Raw genomic sequence first — 19,687 nt, forward strand, 5'->3', positions numbered from 1 at the left:
CCTCACATGACACACTGCGCCACCGCCCTCCCATAACCCTACCTAATCTTTTTTGGACACTAAGGGCAATTTAGCATACCCAATCCACCTAACCTGCACATCTTTGGACTGTGGGAGAAAACCAGAGCACGCAGAGGAAACACACGCAGACACGGGGAGAATGTGAAGAAACGGGGACTTTAACTTTCCAAATATTGACTGGGAAGGCTATAGTTCGAGTACTTTAGAAGGGTCCGTTTTTGTCCAATGTGTGCAGGAGGGTTTCCTGACACAGCCAACGAGAGGCGAGGCCATATTGGATTTGGTACTGGGTAATGAACCAGGACAGGTGTTAGATTTGGAGGTAGGTGAGCACTTTGGTGATAGTGACCACAATTCGATTACGTTTACTTTAGCGATGGAAAGGGATAGGTATATACTGCAGGGCATGAGTTATATCTGGGGGAAACGCAATTACGATGCGATGAGGCAAGACTTAGGATGCATCGGATGGGGAGGGACACTGCAGCGGATGGGCACAATTGAAATGTGGAGCTTGTTCAAGGAACAGCTACTGCGTGTCCTTGATAAGTATGTACCTGTCAGGCAGGGGGGAAGAGGTCGAGCGAGGGAACCGTGGTTTACTAAAGTAGTTGAATCACTTGTCAAGAGGAAGAAGGAGGCTTATGTAAGATGAGACGTAAATGTTCAGTTCGGGTGCTCGAGAGTTACAAGTTAGCTAGGAAGGACCTAAAGAGAGAGCTAAGAAGAGCCAGGAGGGTACATGAGAAGTCTTTGGCAGGTAGGATCAAGGATAACCTTAAAGCTTTCTATAGATATGTCAGGAATAAAAGAATGACTAGGGTAAGAGTAGGGCCAGTCAAGGACAGTAGTGAGAAGTTGTGCGTGGAGTCCGAGGAGATAGGAGAGGTGCTAAATGCATATTTTTCGTCAGTATTCACGCAGGAAAAAGACAATGTTGTCGAGGAGAATACAGAGATACAGGCTACTAGACTAAAAGGGCTGGAGGTTCATAAGGAGGAGGTATTAGCAATTCTGGAAAGTGTGAAAATAGATCAGTCCCCTGGACCGGATGGGATTTATCCTAGGATTCCCTGGGAAGCTAGGGAGGAGATTGCTGAGTCTTTGGCTTTGATCTTTATGTCATCATTTTCTACAGGAATAGTGCCAGAAGACTGGAGGATAGCAATTGTTGTCCCCTTGTTCAAGAAGGGGATTAGAGACAACCCCGGTAACTATAGACCAGTGAGCCTTACTTCTGTTGTGGGCAAAATCTTGGAAAGGTTTATAAGAGATAGGATGTTTAATCATCTGGAAAGGAATAATTTGATTAGAGATAGTCAACACGGTTTTGTGAAGGGTAGGTCGTGCCTCACAAACGTTACTGAGTTCTTTGAGAAGGTGACCAAACAGGTGGACGAGGGTAAGCAGTTGATGTGGTGTATATGGATTTCAGTAAAGCGTTTGATAAGGTTCCCCACGGTAGGCTAGTGCAGAAAATACGGAGGCATGGGATTCAGGGTGATTTAGCAGTTTGGATCAGAAATTGGCTAGCTGGAAGAAGACAAAGGGTGGTGGTTGATGGGAAATGTTCAGCCTGGAGTCCAGTTACTAGTGATGTACCACAAGGATCTGTTTTGGGGCCACTGCTGTTTGTCATTTTTATAAATGACCTGGAGGAGGGCGTAGAAGGATGGGTGAGTAAATTTGCAGATGACACTAAAGTCGGTGGAGTTGTGGACAGTGCGGAAGGATGTTACAAGTTACAGAGGGACATAGATAAGCTGCAGAGCTGGGCTGAGAGGTGACAAATGGAGTTTAATGCAGAAAAGTGTGAGGTGATTCATTTTATTGGTAGAGGGATTGAGTTTCGGAGCCATGAGGTCATGTTGCAGCTGTACAAAACTCTGGTGCGGCCGCATTTGGAGTATCGCGTGATGGTCGCCGCATATTTGGAAGGATGTGGAAGCATTGGAAAGGGTGCAGAGGAGATGTACCAGGATGTTGCCTGGTATGGAGGGAAGATCTTATGAGGAAAGGCTGAGGGACTTGAGGCTGTTTTCGTTAGAGAGAAGAAGGTTAAGAGGTGACTTAATTGAGGCATACAAGATGATCAGAGGATTAGATAGGGTGGACAGTGAGATCATTTTTTCTCGGATGGTGAAGTCTAGCACGAGGAGACATAGCTTTAAATTGAGGGGTGATAGATACAGGACAGATGTCAGAGGTAGGTTATTTACTCAGAGAGTAGTAAGGGTGTGGAATGCCCTGCCTGCAACAGTAGTGGTCTCGCCAACATTAAGGGCATTTAAATGGTCATTGGATAAACATATGGATGATAAGGGAATAGTGTAGATGGGCTTTAGAGTCGTTTCACAGGTTGGCGCAACATCGAGGGCCGAAGGGCCTGTACTACGCTGTAATGTTCTATGTTATATGTTCCGCACAGACAGTGACCCAAGATGGGAATTGAACATGGGATCCTGAAGCAAATGTGCTAAACATTGTGCTGTCATGTAGTTTCCAGGATTAACCCTGCTTCCTTTCGTAAACAGCACATTAGCTATTCTCCAGTCCTCTGGGATCCCACCTGTAGCCAATGAGGATACAAAGATGTCAGTCAAAGCCCCAGCAATTTCCTCCCTTGCTTCCCTCAGTATCCTGGGGTAAATCCCATCCGACCCAGGAGACGTATCTACCTTAATATCTTTTAAAAGACCATATACCTCCTCCTTTTCGATGTTAACATGATCCAGACAGTTCACACACCCTACCCAAGAATCATCTTCCAGTAAGTCCCTTTCTTTAGTGAACACTGATGGAAAGTACTCATTTGGTACCTCGTCTATTTCCTCTGGCTCAACACATAGATTCCCCCCACTGTCCTTAAGTGGTCCAATCCTTTCCCTGGCCACCCTCTTGCTTTTTACATATGAATAAAAAGCTTTGGGATTCACCTTAATCCTACTTGCCAAGGCCTTTTCATGACCCCTCCTAGCCCACCTAATTTCCCACTTCAGTACCTTCATACTCCTCAAGGGTTTTGACTGCCCCCACCCTTCTAGACCGTACGAAAGTCTCCTTTTCCTTTTGACGAGGATCACAATATCCCTCGTTAGCCAAGGCTCCCTAAACTTCCCATACTTATCCTTCGTTCTCTCAGGAATGTGACTTTCCTGAATCCTAATCAACTGTCGCTTGAAAGACTCCCACATGTCCGATGTTGATTTACTATCCAATAGCCGCACCCAAACCAAATTCTTCAATTCCTGTCTAATGTTATCGAAATTTGCGTTTCCCCAGTTTAGCATTTTAACGCGAGGGTTACCCTCATCCCTGTCCAAGAGTACCCTAAAACTTACAGAATTGTGGTCACTACTCCCAAAATGTTCCCCTACTGAAATCTCAACCATCTGTCCAGGCTCATTCCCCAATACCAGATCCAGTACTGCCCCTTCCTTAGTTGCACTATCTACATATTGCATCAAGATACACCTGACAAACCCTGCCCCATCCAAACCCTTAGCACTAAGTAAGTCCCAGTAATCCTGTTATTTTTGCACCTATCCAAAATCTCTCTACCTATCTGCTCCTCGATCTCTCGCTGGCAGTTGGCAGGCCTGTAATAAACATCCACCATTGTGATTGACCCCTTCCGGTTCCTGAGCTCTACCCAGATTGCCTCATTGTATGGGCCCGCCAAGGTGTCCTCCCGCAGTATGGCTATAATATTCTCCCTAACCAGTAATGCTACTCCCCCACCCCTTTTACATCCTCCTCTATTTCTCATGAAGCATCTATATCCTCCAACATTCACCTGCCAATCCTGCCCTTTCTTTAACCATGTTTCTGTGATAGCCACAACATCATAATTCCAAGTATTAATAAGTGGTCTACGTTCATCTGCCTTACCCGCTATACGTTTGGAGTTGAAACAAATAGTAACTCATCTCTTGATCCCCCAAAGCCTGTCCAAGGTACAAGTCAGGGGTTTGATGGAATACTCTCCACTTTCCTGGACAAGTGCAGCTCTGAAAACACTCAAGAAGCTCAAAACCATCCAAGTCAAAGCAGTCCACTTGATTGTCCCCTTTCCACAAGCATTCAATCCCTCTGCCACTGATGAACAGTGACAGCCATGTGTACCATTTCCAAGATGTACTGCAGTAACTCACCAAAGTTCCTTAACAGCACCTTCCAAACCCATGACCGCTACCACCTAGAAGAACATGAGCAGCAGAATCTGGGAAGCCCACCACCTGGAGGTTCCGTAGAATTTACAGTGCAGAAGGAGGCCATTAGGCCCATCGAGTCTGCACCGGCTCTTGGAAAGAGCACCCTACCCAAGGTCAACAGCTCCACCCTATCCCCATAACCCAATAGCCCCACCCAACACGAAGGGTAATTTAGGACACCAAGGGCAATTTATCATGGCCAATCCACCTAACCTGCACATCTTTGGACTGTGGGAGGAAACCGGAGCACCCGGAGGAAACCCACGCACACACGGGGAGGATGTGCAGACTCCGCACAGACAGTGACCCAAGCCGGCATCGAACCTGGGACCCTGGAGCTGTGAAGCAATTGTGCTATCCACAATGCTACCATGCTGCCCACTCCACAATGCTAACGTGCTGCCCTTCCAAGTCATCACGATCCTGACTTGGAAATAAATTGCCGTTCCTCACTGTCGCAAAATCCTGGAACTCTCTCCCTAACAGCGCTGTGGGTACACCTATGCCCCAAGAACGGCAGCGGTTCAAGGCAGCAGCACACCATCACCTTCTGAAGAGCAATGGAGGCTGGGCAATAAATGCTGGCCTAACCAGCAAGGCCCAAATCCTGTAAATGGATATATTTTTTAAAAGAGGGGTACGACACAAGGAAGTGCTGAGGGTTTTGGCAAAGGTTGATACCATGAATAGTACAGGCTTCAAGGGCCAAAGGGCCTGTTCCTGTGTTGTATTGTTCTTTGTTCTTAGTTCATGGTTCAGTAGCTCTAAAGTGCCCTGCCACAGTGTTTACAAATACCAACTACTTCAAAGAGTTAAGTGCTCTCAATTTCTAACTAAGCACTTCAAAATCACTCAAGCGTGAAGCTGGGTGATTGGAATGCACTTAACTCTCTTTGAAGTAGTTGATGACTGTAAATGTTGTGGTCAGAGCATTTCAGAGTTACTGCACCAGGACCAAAGATGAATGAAGCAAGACTCAGAGCTGTGTCTGTGTGGAAGCTGTCAGTCACAACCCACTAAAGGAAATTAATGAATGACTTGCAGCTCAAGGATCTGAGGGGTTTAAACACAGTTCACTGCTTTCTCTTTCGCGGAATTGACACGTGGTGCGTCCTCTGTCTGAGCCTGCAGTTGTATGCCCAGGTGAGTGTTACAACAGTACTTTTTTCATTGCCTCTGGCTGGACTTCTTTCAAGCTTCCATACAGGGGTCTCTTTTCTGAGAAGGCTTCCTGACAGATTTCTCTTTTCTGAGGGGGCTTCCTGACAGGGGACTCATTTCTGGGGGATCTGCAGGGGGGCCTCCCTATTGAGGGGGTCTCTGTGGAAGTCTCCCTATTTAGGGGTCTATGTGAGTGGGGTCCCCCAATTTAGGGATCTCTGGAAGGCATGTGGGACAGGTCATACCCATACTTAGGGAAAGGGGTTAGATCCAGAAAATCCAAGGGTGGGGGCTGATCAGTGATGAAGGGTGTGGGGTGGGAGGTTGATTTGAGATGAGGGGTGTGGGGTGGGAGTTTGATTTGAGATGCAGGGTGTGGGGGGCGGGGGGGTTCTTGACTGCGCAAAGTGGCAGCTCGATAATGGGATCCCCTCGGGAATCCCTCATATTCCTTGCCATGCATAAATTTGCATGATGAGAGATAATGAATTGCTTCCTGATTTGCACTCCCACTATTTCCAATTCACCTCCGGCGGGAGAACATAAACTCCCAAATAGAGAATCCCGGTTGAAGCGTTGATGCCGGGGCTTACGTTCGGGAGAAGAGAGAGCACCGGATCTGCGAGGGACATCCTTTCCGAAGTTCAGTAGCGTGCTGGGATTAAAGAAAAAAAATCAACAGTGACATCACAGGAAAGCGGTAAGCTGATTGGTTGGTGAGTAACTGATATTACGAACTGTGCATAAATAGCTGGAACAGAAATTACTGAAAAAGATAACAGATAGGGAACCAAGCTTAAAAAATAAAGTGAGTCATTTATAGTAGAAATCTGTGCTCGGATGTATACCGGAGCAATAGGTCAGAAGGTGAAATAACTGAGGGGGAACTGGAGGATAGGGCCAGTAAGACTCAGAGGAGGAACAGGCAGGGAGATGTTGCTGAACACAGCAGGACTGGTGGCCTGAAGTGCATTTGTTTCAAGTATGTGTGAAGTATAACAGGTAAGGCAGATGAATTTAGAGCTTAGATTAGTACTTGGAACTATGATGTTGGTGCCATTACAGAGATTTGGCTAAGAGAGGGACAGGATTGGCAGCTAAATTTCCAGGATTTAGATGTTTCAGGCGGGATAGAGAGGGATATAAAAGGGGTGGGGGAATTACATTACTGGTTAAGGAGAATATCACAGCTGTATTGCAGGAGGACACCTCCGAGGGTTCATACAGCGAGCCAATATGGGTAGAGCTCAGGAATAAGAAGGATGCAGTCACAATGTTGGGGGTTTACTACAGGCCTCCCAACAGTCATCGGGAGATAGAGGAACAGATATGTAGGCAGATTTTGAGAAGATATCAAAGCAACAAGGTTGTTGTCGTGGGTGATTTTAACTTCCCTTATATTGACTGGGACTCACTTAGTGCCAGGGGCTTGGATGGGGCAGTGTTTGTAAGGAGCATCCAGGAGGCTTCTTGAAACAATGTGTAAATAGTCCAACTAGGGAAGGGGCTGTACTGGACCTGGTATTGGGGAATGAGCCTGGCCAGGTAGCCGAAGTTTCAGTAGGAGAGCATTTCAGGAACAGTGACCATAATTCAGTAAGTTTTAAGGTACTGTTAGATAAAGATAGCAAACAGGGTTAAGGAAAATCCCAAGGCTTTTTATACGTATATAAAGAGCAAGAGGATAGCCAGGGAAAGAGTTGGCCCACTCAAGGAGAGGGGAGGGAATCTATGCGTGGAGCCAGAGGAACTGGGCGAGGTACTAAATGAGTACTTTGCATCAGTATTCACCAAAGAGAAGGACTTGGTGGATGATGAGTCTGGGGAAGGAAGTGTAGTTAGTCTGGGTCACATTGAGATCAAAAAGGAGGTGACAACGACATATTATCACCAAGGGTAATATAACAACAGTGACGTTTAAGGGGAGTCTTGACGAATACATGAATAGCATGGGAATAGAGGGGTACGGGCCCCAGAAGTTTCAAAGGTTTTAGGACAGACAGGCAGCATGGTCCGCGCAGGCTTGTAGTTCCGAAGGGTCTGTTCCAGTGCTGCACTTTTCTTTGTTCTTTGAATTATGTGAGGTTCGCGTTCCCATTCGGGTCACCAGTTCTGGAGCAATTCAGGACATCCTAATGAACCAGTCCTCTGCCCACGTGAATCCAGAGCAATTCTCATTGCTGCCGGCATCGGATTCGCTGGGGCCGGAATTGGCCGGAGGTTGACAAGCTGGAGCTGGTCCTAAGCACTCCACTCCGAACACACTCTCATTGCAGCCAAGTAGATGGCCCCACGGAGAGCTGCACCACGATTCAGCGACAGAGAGTTGGATTAGATCGGTGGAGGTGAGGCGAGACACCCTTTTCCCCAGGGTAGTCAGGAGGCTGCTGCCCACCAATGTCAACCAGACCTGGGCAAGGTGGCAGGGAGGGCGAGTGGATTGGCCTGTAGCTCTGCAAAAACAATGAATGACCTCCTTTTGTCAGCTCAGGTGAGTTACCACGTCTGTGACGCTGACATCACTCCCATTCGTCACGCCTCGCCTATCCTTCCCCCCTCCAAGAGCCCAATCAAAACTCATCTGCCTGCATCGCCCTCACATCTCACCCTTCCCCAAACCCCAACACCTGGATATTCTTCTTTGCCCAAGTGCCTTGCACAAACTTGCCACTAACCACAAACGCCCATGTAACTCACCTCCATGCGCCTCACCATGTCCTTTATGTGACCCCCAAGAAAAGATAGCCCAAAGTCGAAAGCAGCAGGAGAAGATTGGAGGTGACGAGCTGGACTTCACCCTCACTGAGCAGAGGGCGATGGAGCTATCCAGGGAGGTGGAGATAAGAGCTATCTCCCAGGCGGAGGTTGGAATGGGACAGCCAAGTGAGCCCCAAGTGCAAAGTGAGTCACCTCTGTTCCCTGACCATTCTTTCCCAAGATCTCACCATGTGTCTTGTCTTTTGTCTTGCAGGATCACCAACAGAAGAAGTGGGCCAGCCTGGCCTCCACCTTCCCCGGCCACAAACCCAGCACACCTGGAGGACCAGTCCAGGGATGGCACTGACTTCTCGGCATTGAGTTCACCTGCACCCTCCACCATCCCAGACAAGATAATCACGGAAGGTCATATTTGTGAAGAGACTCCTGGTCACCATCTAGCGTGCATGAACTTCCAAGGTAGTGGGCAGTCGGTGTCCCAGGAACCAGCTTTAGGCCGGACAGGTGCCGTGCTTTTGGGAAAGATAATCCCATCACTGGTAGAGATACATACACAGAGCCAGGATCTACAGGAGCAGGTGTCAGCAACCTTCCAGTGCCTGCGGGTGCAGGAGGAGGAGTCTGAACGCCTCCATGGGCAGGAGATGTGCCGATAATGTGTGGTACCCAGGCTAACACAACCGTGGTGGAAGACGGGTGAAAAAGTCACAGCCATGTGTCAAGACGTCAAAGGCTTGGGGGATGCTTTTCGGTCGATGGCTGAGGCTGAAGACCAGTCCCAGTGCACCATCAAGATCCTGGTTGCGACGAGAGCGGGCCTCCAGGGCTGGCAGTGCCAGTGACTGTGGAGCCATCAGAGCTCTCTCCGGCCTCACCTCCATCCCATGGAGTAGCCCGGGGGCCATCCTGCACCCCAAGGGAGGAGGATGGGATGGGTCCCATGCCGTTGCCTCCCACAGGAGTGTTGCTGGGACAAGTCAGCACTTCTGAATTTCCCCTCACCTGATGCTGGTACATCTGTTAGGCAACGGGTAGAACAGGGTGGCACCTCATCACCTTTGACAACTGAAAGTTGGCCAGGCCCATCCAAATCCAGGCCCTCCAGAGGATGGCCGCCAAAGGCACCTCAGGTCACTGGCTGAGTAAAGCAGCAGGCCGCCCACGTCAGATGTGCTATCAGGTCTCACATCTAGAAGGAGTGGTTGACCATGTAAAATAAATAAGCTACACCCCAGTTAAGTTGGCACTGGTGCAGCACATAAGTTAGAGGTAGGGGTCAGGGCACAATACTGTAAACAGTCATGATTTACCTTTGCTCCAAACCTGTGACCCACCTCTAACCTCTGTCTGAAGGGTGTGAGGAATGGCCTGGGCTGAGTGTAGAGGGTGGGGGCGAGGGGAGGTTGATGTTGTGGGTGCTGGTGGGTGGCATGGGGCAGGGCCCCAGGACAATTGGATGGTCCACCTGCTTGACCCTTCAAGGCAGCAGGAGATGGGGCCAGAGGTGTGAGGCTGCCTTGCAGGGCAGCTTACTCAGTAAGCTGTCCTGCAAGGCTCCACACAGCTTTCCATCACCGCTCACCATCTCCATAACCGCACCCTTCCCCATTTGCAAATAACATATGGGCCCATGAGGTGGAATAGCCAACATACATGCAGGCGCGGCATGGTTACATGGTGTTTAGAACTGTTGCTTCACAGCGCTGAGAGCCCGGGTTCGATCCTGGCTTGGGCCACTTTCTGTGCGGAGTCTGCACGTTCTCCCCGTGACTGCGTAGGTTTCCTCCGGGTGCTCCAGTTTCCAACCACAAGTCCCGAAAGACGTGCTTGTTAGATGAATTGGACATTCTGAATTCTCCCTCAGTGTCCCGAAACAGGCGACTAGGGGATTTTCACAGTCACTTCATTGCAGTGTTAACGTAAACCTACTTGTCACACTAATAAAGATTATTATTATTATTAGGGTGCACCCGGGCGAACAGTGGAATGTGATCCTCATGGCAGGAGTCAGACTTTGGCAAATGATGAAGAGCACCAGAGCTCATCTTCCCTCGTCCCATGGACAAGACCTGTTAATACTGCCAACCCTGGACCAACACCGTGTAGGAATGCTGGTAGAATAGAGGGGGGGAGAGAAGCTGGAATGGTGGGGTGGAGTGAAGGGAGGAGGGACTGGGGAGGATGTGAGTGGCTATGGGGGCACCACTTGGAAGGGAGTTCAGGGGGGTGTTATGGAGAGTATGGAGAGGTGGGATAGGGTGTCGGAGCTGCTGGTGGTCAGCGCATTTAGTGTGAAAATCGGAAGGTGATTAAGCTTTCCCATGCAGCCCCGGAAAACACATTGGGCAGCTGGCTGTGCCCTACAGGGATCCATGCCCTGGTCATCCTGGCCGGCTATCCTCCTCATCAGATGAGGTCTGTTGTTCCCCCTCCTCCTCTAGCATAATCCTCCTCTGCTGCACGATGTTATGAAAGATGCAGTAGGAGAGTTCCACTGGAGCGGTCCAAGCAACGGAACCACATCTTGAGGACACCAATGCACTGCTCGATGACGCTCCTGGTTGCTGCAAGTGTCGTTGTAACAGTTGTTTGCCTCAGTATGGGGTCTTTGAACAAGCCATCATCGTCTGTCCCATGGTCAAGATCCGTTGATACTGCCAACCCAGGACCAACACCATGTCGGGATGCTGATAGGATCCTCGGAGGGGGAGCTCATTAGCCCTGGCCTGTTCACCAACAGCCAACCCCTCACCAGAAAAAGTGCATCGAAGGTGGCAGGAACCGACGAGTGCACCAGTATGTACAAGTTGTGGGTTCTGCCTAGGTATCGGGCGCAGACATAAATTATGTGCAGCTGGTAGTCACACAACAACTGCACGTTTAGGGAGTGGAACCCTTATGAAAGACACCCATGATGAACTGGTGCTCGTAGGGAGACATGTGTACCATCTATCACCCTCTGGACGAGGGGCTTGACAATGATGGCGGCGAATCCAGCTGCCCTGGCATCCTGGTGGGCTTGGTCCAGACTCAAGATGATATAGTCCGCTGCCTGGGCAAATAGCTTATCCGTGACAGTGTGGATGCACCTGTGAGCGAACATGTGAGATATACCAGACAGGTCCTCGCTCAGTGCCAAGAAAGACTGCGAAGCAAAGATGTTCAGGGCAACCATCACCCTGATGGCCACCAGGAGCAGGGGACCTCCTAAAAGGCCCCGTGGTGCCAGATGCGCCACCATTTGAAATGAAAAATTGAAATGAAAATTACTTATTGTCACAAGTAAGCTTCAATGTTACTGTGAAAAGCCCCTAGTCGCCACATTCCGCGCCTGTTCGGGGAGGCTGGTATGGGAATTGAACCCGCACTGCTGACCTATCTTGGTCTGCTTCAAAAGTCAGCTATTTAGCCCTGTGCTAAACCAGCCCCAACCATTTGGCACACGGCCTCCCTGTTATCCTGATTCTTTGGTGGCACACGCAGTCCAGCACGTCCTCGAATGACAGACGCAAACGGTACAGACATGGCCTGATGTGGCACCGCCCTCACATCTTCTCCTCCTCAGCCTGTTACACAGCCACCTCTCCTGCCTCAACAGATCCCTGCACTTCTGGGGCAGGCACCTCCTATGCAGAGTTCTCCCTGAGCAGGTCCTGTGCCTCCAGCTTTCGTGCATCCACGACCAAGGCTGTGACCACCAAATGGCTAACATTCCTGGCTGAACTCTGAAATTCCTTCTCTTTAAGGGGGAAAAGAGAAGACATGTTAGCAAGATGAGTATTCCCTTGCCCATCCAGATCCAACAGGGTTCATGGCGACCCTGAGTTGCACTTCTGCTCTGCCTTCCACATGTCCTCGCCCAAACCCACCCCACCCCTCTGCCATTCCACCTGATATGCTGCCTTCCGCACTGCACCCCTGTCCCCATCAATGAGTGGCACCGAGTCAGTGATTAAAGAAGCCTTTTTCCTCATCATGGGTACCAATGGCTGCTGTAGCCAGTGGCCCCAATGGCCTCTGCAACTCCTGTCCTGTCTTCCCAGTTGAGTCTATTGTGGGTGTCCTCATTGGGTGGGCTGTGTGTTATCCCGTCAGCAGGTTGGCATCTGGTTGTTCGGTGGAGAGGGTCATGATTGCCCCAATTGCCTCCATGAGTAGAGGCTTGTGTGTGGCCAGGTCTCACAGATGGGGGTAAGGCAGGGAAGTGTGCGTCTGCTGGGGATGTAGCTGCAGTGTGTTGTGGATCCTGATGTTTGATACACAGGTTGTAACTACCTGACTGGGGGAGGATGGTTAGGAACAGGGAGCAGCGTGGTGGACAGGAAGGGCCTGGAGACAGCTGGTCGTCCTGCGGAGTGAACTAGCTTATATTGTGACTGGTGAGGTCTCTGCTCTAAGAGGGGCAGTGTGCCAGGAAGTGATGAAGGCAACGGTGCATGTATCCTTTGTGCGGGGTGGTCTCTGCTAATCCCCTGCTTCCCCTGTGCTTCCTGTGAGTGCACTGAGGTGTGCCAGCACCTGGTGTGTCACTGATTGTGCTTGGCCACGATCATCCCATTGATGGGTCAGCTGAGGGCTTCCAGAGGGTTGGCCTGGGCGGTTCCCAAATTACCAGAGGCTCTATGAACATTTACGGGACACTAAAGGACACAGTGAGCAGTCAGCAGAGTGAGCAGCTAGGAGCCTGTAATTTGTACCAAATGGATGCATTTAAAACAAATACTGCTGCAATGGCAGCCTGAGCCAGGCCACCCTGATCCCTAGGGGGACATCCCGAAACCACGGCACTGTCACCAAGTCGCTTCCCGCTACTCCCAGTCCTCGCATCCATCCCTCAGAAAGTGCCACAATTTTTAATGGCTTTAAAACTTTGCTTCTCTCTCTCCCTCAGAAGCTTTGGTGCCCATTTCCCACTTGTATGTTGTACCTGTTGTGAACCGCGCCCACATCACTTCTGTAATGTTCTTGTCAGGTGGACTGATTTATATTACAAGGACACTTGTGGCTAAAGCTATAAACGATTTATTTACATTAACTGTGGGTCAACTATATACCAAGCAACAGATGAATAACAGTATGATCATGCACAAGCAACCTCTCTCTCTTCTAGCTCTTCAGTCAGTCTGAGGTAACCTGACTCTAACATTCACTTATATACTAATGAGACTCCTAGTGGTATGTCGGTGAAACAACCATGATATCACTACAACTTTCGCCTGAGAGGGGCGGAGAATCGAAGAGGCCCAGAACCTACTAGGTCCAATCCACTAATCAGACCCAAATATTTAAATGGCGGTTTTGCATGCCACTGGTGGCGCAGGTCGAGGTCCTTGCTATCACCATCAGTGAGGGACCGGAGCATGGAATCTGGTTTAGTGCCGGGCACGACCCTCGATTTCGGCGAGATGCCCGATACTCTGCCCGATTGCAGCTCACCTTTCCTGCATTGAGGGGCGGCAAATTCAGCCCCCTTTTTTAAAATTAAGGGGCAATTTAGCCTGGTCAACCCACCTACCCTGCACATCTTTGGATTGTGGGGGTGAGACCCATCCAGACACGGGGAGAACTTCACATGGTCAGTGACCTGGTGCCAGGATTAAACCCGGGTACTCGCTGCCTTGAGGCAGCAGCGCTAACTATTGCCGCCTCTTAGCCCCCTTTTTTAATATATATTTTTAATTACTTTTTCCATTTTTACAAATAATGCAACAAACCCTTAAAATTGGTACAGTATAGTATAAATGCTTCTGCAAGCAAGAAGTCAGAAAGACAGGATGACGCCAATATCGTTGGTTCAACATAATCATTAAACTTGGTGCCTCCGATTATACAATAAAAAAGACAACGAAAAGATAAGCTAGAGAATCGGGGAGAAGAGAATAAGGCCATGGTAATATGATGCACACCATCAAGTGTAGTGAGTTCAAGATGGTGCTACATAATTTATGGAAAACCTTGTAGGAGAAGTCAGGCATAATGGAATCTATAAATTTGAGATAGGTGTCCCATACATTTTGGAATGCATCCGATTTGGAACGAAGTACGCAAGTTAAGAAGATACATTTCATGATAATTTTGTGCCAAATCTGAATTGAAGGACATTCATCATAAATCCTGAAGCAAAGCATATTCTTCCATGCAGCAAATGTTAGGATATTATACAGCCTTTTACATTAATACCAATAATTCTCCTATCTGGGAGCCACAGAATTAGGAATAAAAGATCAAATTCTAAGGCTGAGCCAAATATCTTCTCAGGTTCTTGAAGTACACCAGACCAGTAGAATTTAATTTCGACACAGGACCACACACAGTGTATGCAGTCTCCTTCAGCTTCCTTACACGTTTCGCACAACGAGGATACAGCAGGACCAAACCCGTGTCTCAAGCTTGATGTGATATGCACATCGTGGAATATTTTGAACTGAGCTTCCTTCGTTCAATTACAGACTGAAATTTTATTGGCATTTTCTCATATGTTACCCCAGGTCTCCTCATCAGTACTGACTGCAAAGTCTTTTTCCCAAGACCGCATTAATTCTAATATACTCACACAGGATCTAGAACACAGGAGCTGGATTCTCCGGGCTGGATTCTCGGATTTTGAGACTAAGTACTGAAGTCAGCGTGGGAACAGTGGTGTTTTACACCCGGAAAATCGGGACAAAACCGCCACCGATCCTCCAACTGGTGGTGGGGGTGGGGGGTGGGGGTGGGGGGGGGGTGGTGGGGCTAGCAGGCACGCAGCGCAAAACCCCCGGCTCTAGCTGCAGATACGGCCGGAGAATTGCCAGGGCTGTGGCCGCGCATGCGCACGGCGGCGGCCTGCAACGGCTGCATCGTGCAACATGGCGCCGGCTGCGCATGGAATCGGCCTGTCAAATATTGCCCCATTTTGGCCATGCTTGCCACCCCCGTACCAACCCCACTCCCCCACCAATGCCCCCAGGCCCCCCCCAAAACAGTCATAAGGCTGCGCTTGCTGCTGACAGCCCGCTTTAAATCTGGTGCACTGCGTCAGATAGGTGACCCCTCACCACCCCCCCCCTCTCCCCCAGCACCCCCGGGGCACTCCCTTGGGTGCCCTCTGGCCCCAGCCGACCGATCAGCTGTATGGGCGCTCCAGCACAACCTGTCCCATCTTTCAGGTCTGAAACGTCTCAGAAACGGAAAATCCAGAATGTATTTACAGTGATGCATATCATCACATGCCCCCTTTTTTCATGTTACATATTTTCTGTACAGTGTTAAAGAAAATTGAACAAAATAGGTAGATAAGTGATGACATGTACAAATCATGATGACAGTGATGACTATACAATACCAAATAATATTTATGAATCGGTACAGTCAAGTGGATTTCTTCTTTTGTTGATGAAGTGGCGATGTTGATGTTGTCAATGCTTTGTGAACGCCGTCAGTGTCCCTGTGCTTAAGGAACCAAGAGGTGGTCAAATCACTTTGTTGTCTGATTTGGACTTTTTTTTTTGGTGCTTGTGGTAGCGATGCAGTATGTAATCTGTGTCGTAAGCTGGTTTGCTTGTTCGTAGTGTAGCAAACTCATCTGCCTTGAAAGCTGGTTTGCTTGTTTGTAGTGGAGCAAACTTGAATCGGTGAGATTTGCTGTCATGCCATAGTATGTCTGTACTCTTGCCAGTGTGAGGAGCTGTGCTGTTACATTGTCCTGCATTTGCGGAGTTGTACCATGTCGTACCAGTCGTTGTTCCATTGTTGTTGTTTTTGTCGTGCTTGTTGTTGACGTTGGTGCCTTTGGTATGCTTCTTGTTGTTGTCCTTGTTGTTGTTTTCGTAGGTTTTGTTGTTGTGTTTGTTGCGCTCAATGACCACACCGAGTGGACCATTCGAGTCCTTCACAAAATTACTTGTGTCAGTGTCCTTTGTGGCATCTGCTGTCTCACTGAGCGTGCCGTCTCTGATTCCTCGGCGCTCCCCGTCTGGAGTCATGTCCGGTTCACTTGAATCATCTTTGGCTTGTCGATGCTCCTCGTCTGGAGTCCTTTCTGGTTCACCTGAATCAGCTTTGGTTTCTTGACACTCCCCGTCCGGAGTCATTTCAGGTTCACTTGAATCATCTGAGGTGTCTTGATGCTCCCCGTCCGGAGTCAAAACGTTCAGGAATGCATTTTTTTGTGGAGAAGCTCGAGTGGATGAGGTTTGAATTAACGTGGTGTCACTGGAGTCACTAGTAACCTCACTTTGATCATCGAGTGTCTCTGTACATACTAGCTGAGATCTGTCAGTCTCGCTGAGATGTCGCACATCTTGTATGGGAATTGTGAAGCCTTTGTCATTTGTCGCACATACAGTGGGTAGATCTTCAGTGTCTTCTTGTCGGTTAGATGAGCTGGATAGACTGTCAGAGTCTTCTTCTGGTGGCTCAAATAAACTGGGTAGACTGTCATAGTCTTTTTGTTGTTCACGTGAGCGTGGTAGACGGTCATAGCCGTCTTGCTGTGCACTTGAGCATGGCAGACTTGCATCATCTGCTGCTGGTTGCTCAGATAAGGTTGCTAGACCTTCATGGTCTTGTTCATGCAAGGACTGCGCTCTGGAGTCTTGCGTTGCTTCCATCGTGGAGTCTGTCAACGAGTTCGCTGCGGAGGCTTGTACCGCTCTCTCTGTGGAGTCTGGCATTGTTCCCTGTGTGGAGTCATGCAGTGGTCTCGCTGTGGAGTCGATCTGTGCGCTCTCAACGGAGTCAGGCAGTGGTCTCGCTGTGGAGTCTTTTGTGTTCTCTGTGTGGAGACGTGCAGTGGTCTCGCTGCGGAGTCTGACATAGCTTTCTGTGCGGAGTCGGGAACTCAGTGGTGCATGGACCACTATGTGGAGTCGGGGACACTTCGTGGTGCGTGGACCACCCTATGTGTGGAGTCGGGGACTCTTCGTGGTGCATGGAGCACTGTTCGTGGTGCGGGGACCACAGGTTTGGCGTCAGGCCGCTCTCTGCGGGCTTGTACCACTCTCGGTCTCTTGGCGTCAGGCCGCAGCAGAATCCTGTACTTCTGGGTTAGGATGTCGTCTGTGCTGGGCTGAGGATCCTCCAACCCGAAGAACTAGTCCATGTCTGTGTCGGATTCTTCACTGTACAACACATCTCGTTGCGATTCGGATTTGGTACTGAGGTCGCCATGCCCAATGATGAAATCATCGTCTGAGTCATAGTCTTCAAGGACCATATCATCACTTTCTGTGTCGGAACTGTCATTGTGCTCACGATGTCCAAAGAAGAAATCAACGTCTGAGTCGTAGTCTTCAAGGACTAAATCATTTCTTTGGGGCGGTGCTAACTGCTTGTTGCAGGGTTCTGCAGAGGTTACTTTCAGCTATTGGTTGGTCAACGTTCAGGCATTGTGCTGTCGTTCCAGGTGAAAGAATTGTGTTTTCCGGCTTTAAATTTTTAAAAACTATTTTGGGACATTTCCCCTTTAAGTGGGCGTGGTCTGGGGGCCTCTGATGTCATGACGCTTGTGACGTAGTGCGTAGGAATGGATTGCGCATGCGCAGATCGCTTTTCCTTTACTGTGCGCTCTGCACAACTGCGCCTGCGCGACTTCTCGCGTATGCGCAGAGCACTATTTTGCCGGTTCGCGTCTTCTGGGGAACTGCGCATGTGCGGCTCCTTTCTCAAGATGGCTGCCAATCAAATTTGCCGTTTTCTGCATTTGCAAGCCGACCTGTGCCTCGTGGTGAGTATAGGCACCCCAGTTTTACCGATCCCTTTTGTGTTCACCTCACAGTAGTTTTCAAACTTGTCCAGGACTGTCTGGAAGTCTCTCTTGTCTTGCCCTTTGGAGTACTTGAAGGTCTTGAAGATTTATACTGCACTTTCACCCGCAATGGTGAGCAGGAGCTTTATTTTCTCTGCATCCGCCACGCCATCTGGGTCGGATGCTCCCATGTAGATCTCAAATCTCTGCTTGAATGCACGCCAGTTGGCACTGAGATTGCCCTGGTACCTGAGCTTCTGTGGAACCGGAATCTCGAACATCTTGTGTGGGTGCTGTTGCTGGTAGTCATGGATTTTGAGTTGAACTATATAGATTCAACAGGGCACTACTGATACCATGTTGTGTTATGCTTCTTCATGTAGCATAAGCTGCTTCCTTGATGTATGTTCTGGCAAAGGAAGGTTCAGACTTGGAGATGGTTTAACACATTTATTGAACAGTTAACAATTCTCCTACTTGAGTTCGACTCTCCTGCTAATCTTGCTATAGTAACTCAGTCTGCTCTAAGCCATGTGGTGGGTGTGATGCTTCTGATCTGCCGCTGTGTCGCCTGTGGAAAGAGAAAGAACATGTGTGTCCTGTCCTTTCATATGGGTTGCCCCCTTGTGGTAGTGTCGCCTCTGGGTGTCTTGACTGCTAATTGGTCGTGTCCTGTTCTATGTGTTCATTAGCTGTATGTCTGCATGTCATGATGTCTCTATTGCTCCCTCTAGTGTTTACTCAGTCCCAGTGTATCTTCATTAACCCCTTGTGTATTTACAGTGATGCATATCACTATAATCTCCAAAGTGGTGCATGTGAAACTGGACCCGGGCCCTCGGGAGGCCATATTCGGGGTGTCAGACCAGCCGAGGTTGGTAACAGGTGCGGAGGCAGATGTTATAGCCTTCGCCTCATTGATCGGCGGAAGGCGGATCCTGTTGGGATGGAGAGTAACCCCATCCACCCTGTGCCCTGCCGTGGCAGGGGGACCTGCTGGAATTCTTGACTCTAGAGAAGGTCAAATTTGAACTGAGGGGAAGGACGGAGGGGTTCTACAATTCATGGGTGTTATTCGTTGTGCACTTTCGAGAATCGAACATTGGGGGGTTGGGAGGGTTGGGGGGAGGGGGACTGGCTGTATGTGTTAATGGTGACTCTGGGTGATTCCTGATTCCTTTTTGTTATTTGTTTATGTTAACATGTGGGATGCCATTTGGGGGTTTGGTGGGAGGATGGGATTGTTGATATTGATATGGGGATTGACATTGCATTCTTTACTGATTATTGTTGGTGGGTGTACATTTGGGAGAAAATGTGAAAAAGGAGAGTAAAAATATTTTTAAAAGAACACTCTTCAGAGTTCTAGCCTGCCTTCAGAATTAAAGAAATATTTGTTTCTTGGAACATCTGCGGCAGCAAACCTGCTTCAAAACAATGACTATACTTGCGAACCATTAGCAAGTCTTTAAATTTGTTGTAAAATTCACATCCGGGGGACATCTGGTGGCTGCCATGAGCTGATCCATCTCAGAGAAGGTGGCTCCAGCTTGGAGCTTTTGGTTTTGGCCCTTTCTACCCGGTTAATGGGCATTTTTGCTGGAGATTCTGCAAAATAAGTGGTGGGAGTTGACTTTTCCTCCAAAGTGGAAACACACACCCGGCAGAAAGCGAATAAGGCAGCAGCGGCTCCAGAGTTGGAGGATCTGAGTGGCGCAGTTGCAGACAGTGTCAGAGTCGGGAGCACCGTCATCGTCCACCCCACTGCCTGTGCAGCAGTGAATCGGGTTGATCAATGGGGAGCTCCGGCAGCATCGGCTGGAGTTGCAAGAGGCTGTTTTATTGA

The sequence above is a fragment of the Scyliorhinus torazame genome, chromosome 4 (assembly GCF_047496885.1).
Source record: "Scyliorhinus torazame isolate Kashiwa2021f chromosome 4, sScyTor2.1, whole genome shotgun sequence".
NCBI lineage: Eukaryota > Metazoa > Chordata > Chondrichthyes > Carcharhiniformes > Scyliorhinidae > Scyliorhinus > Scyliorhinus torazame.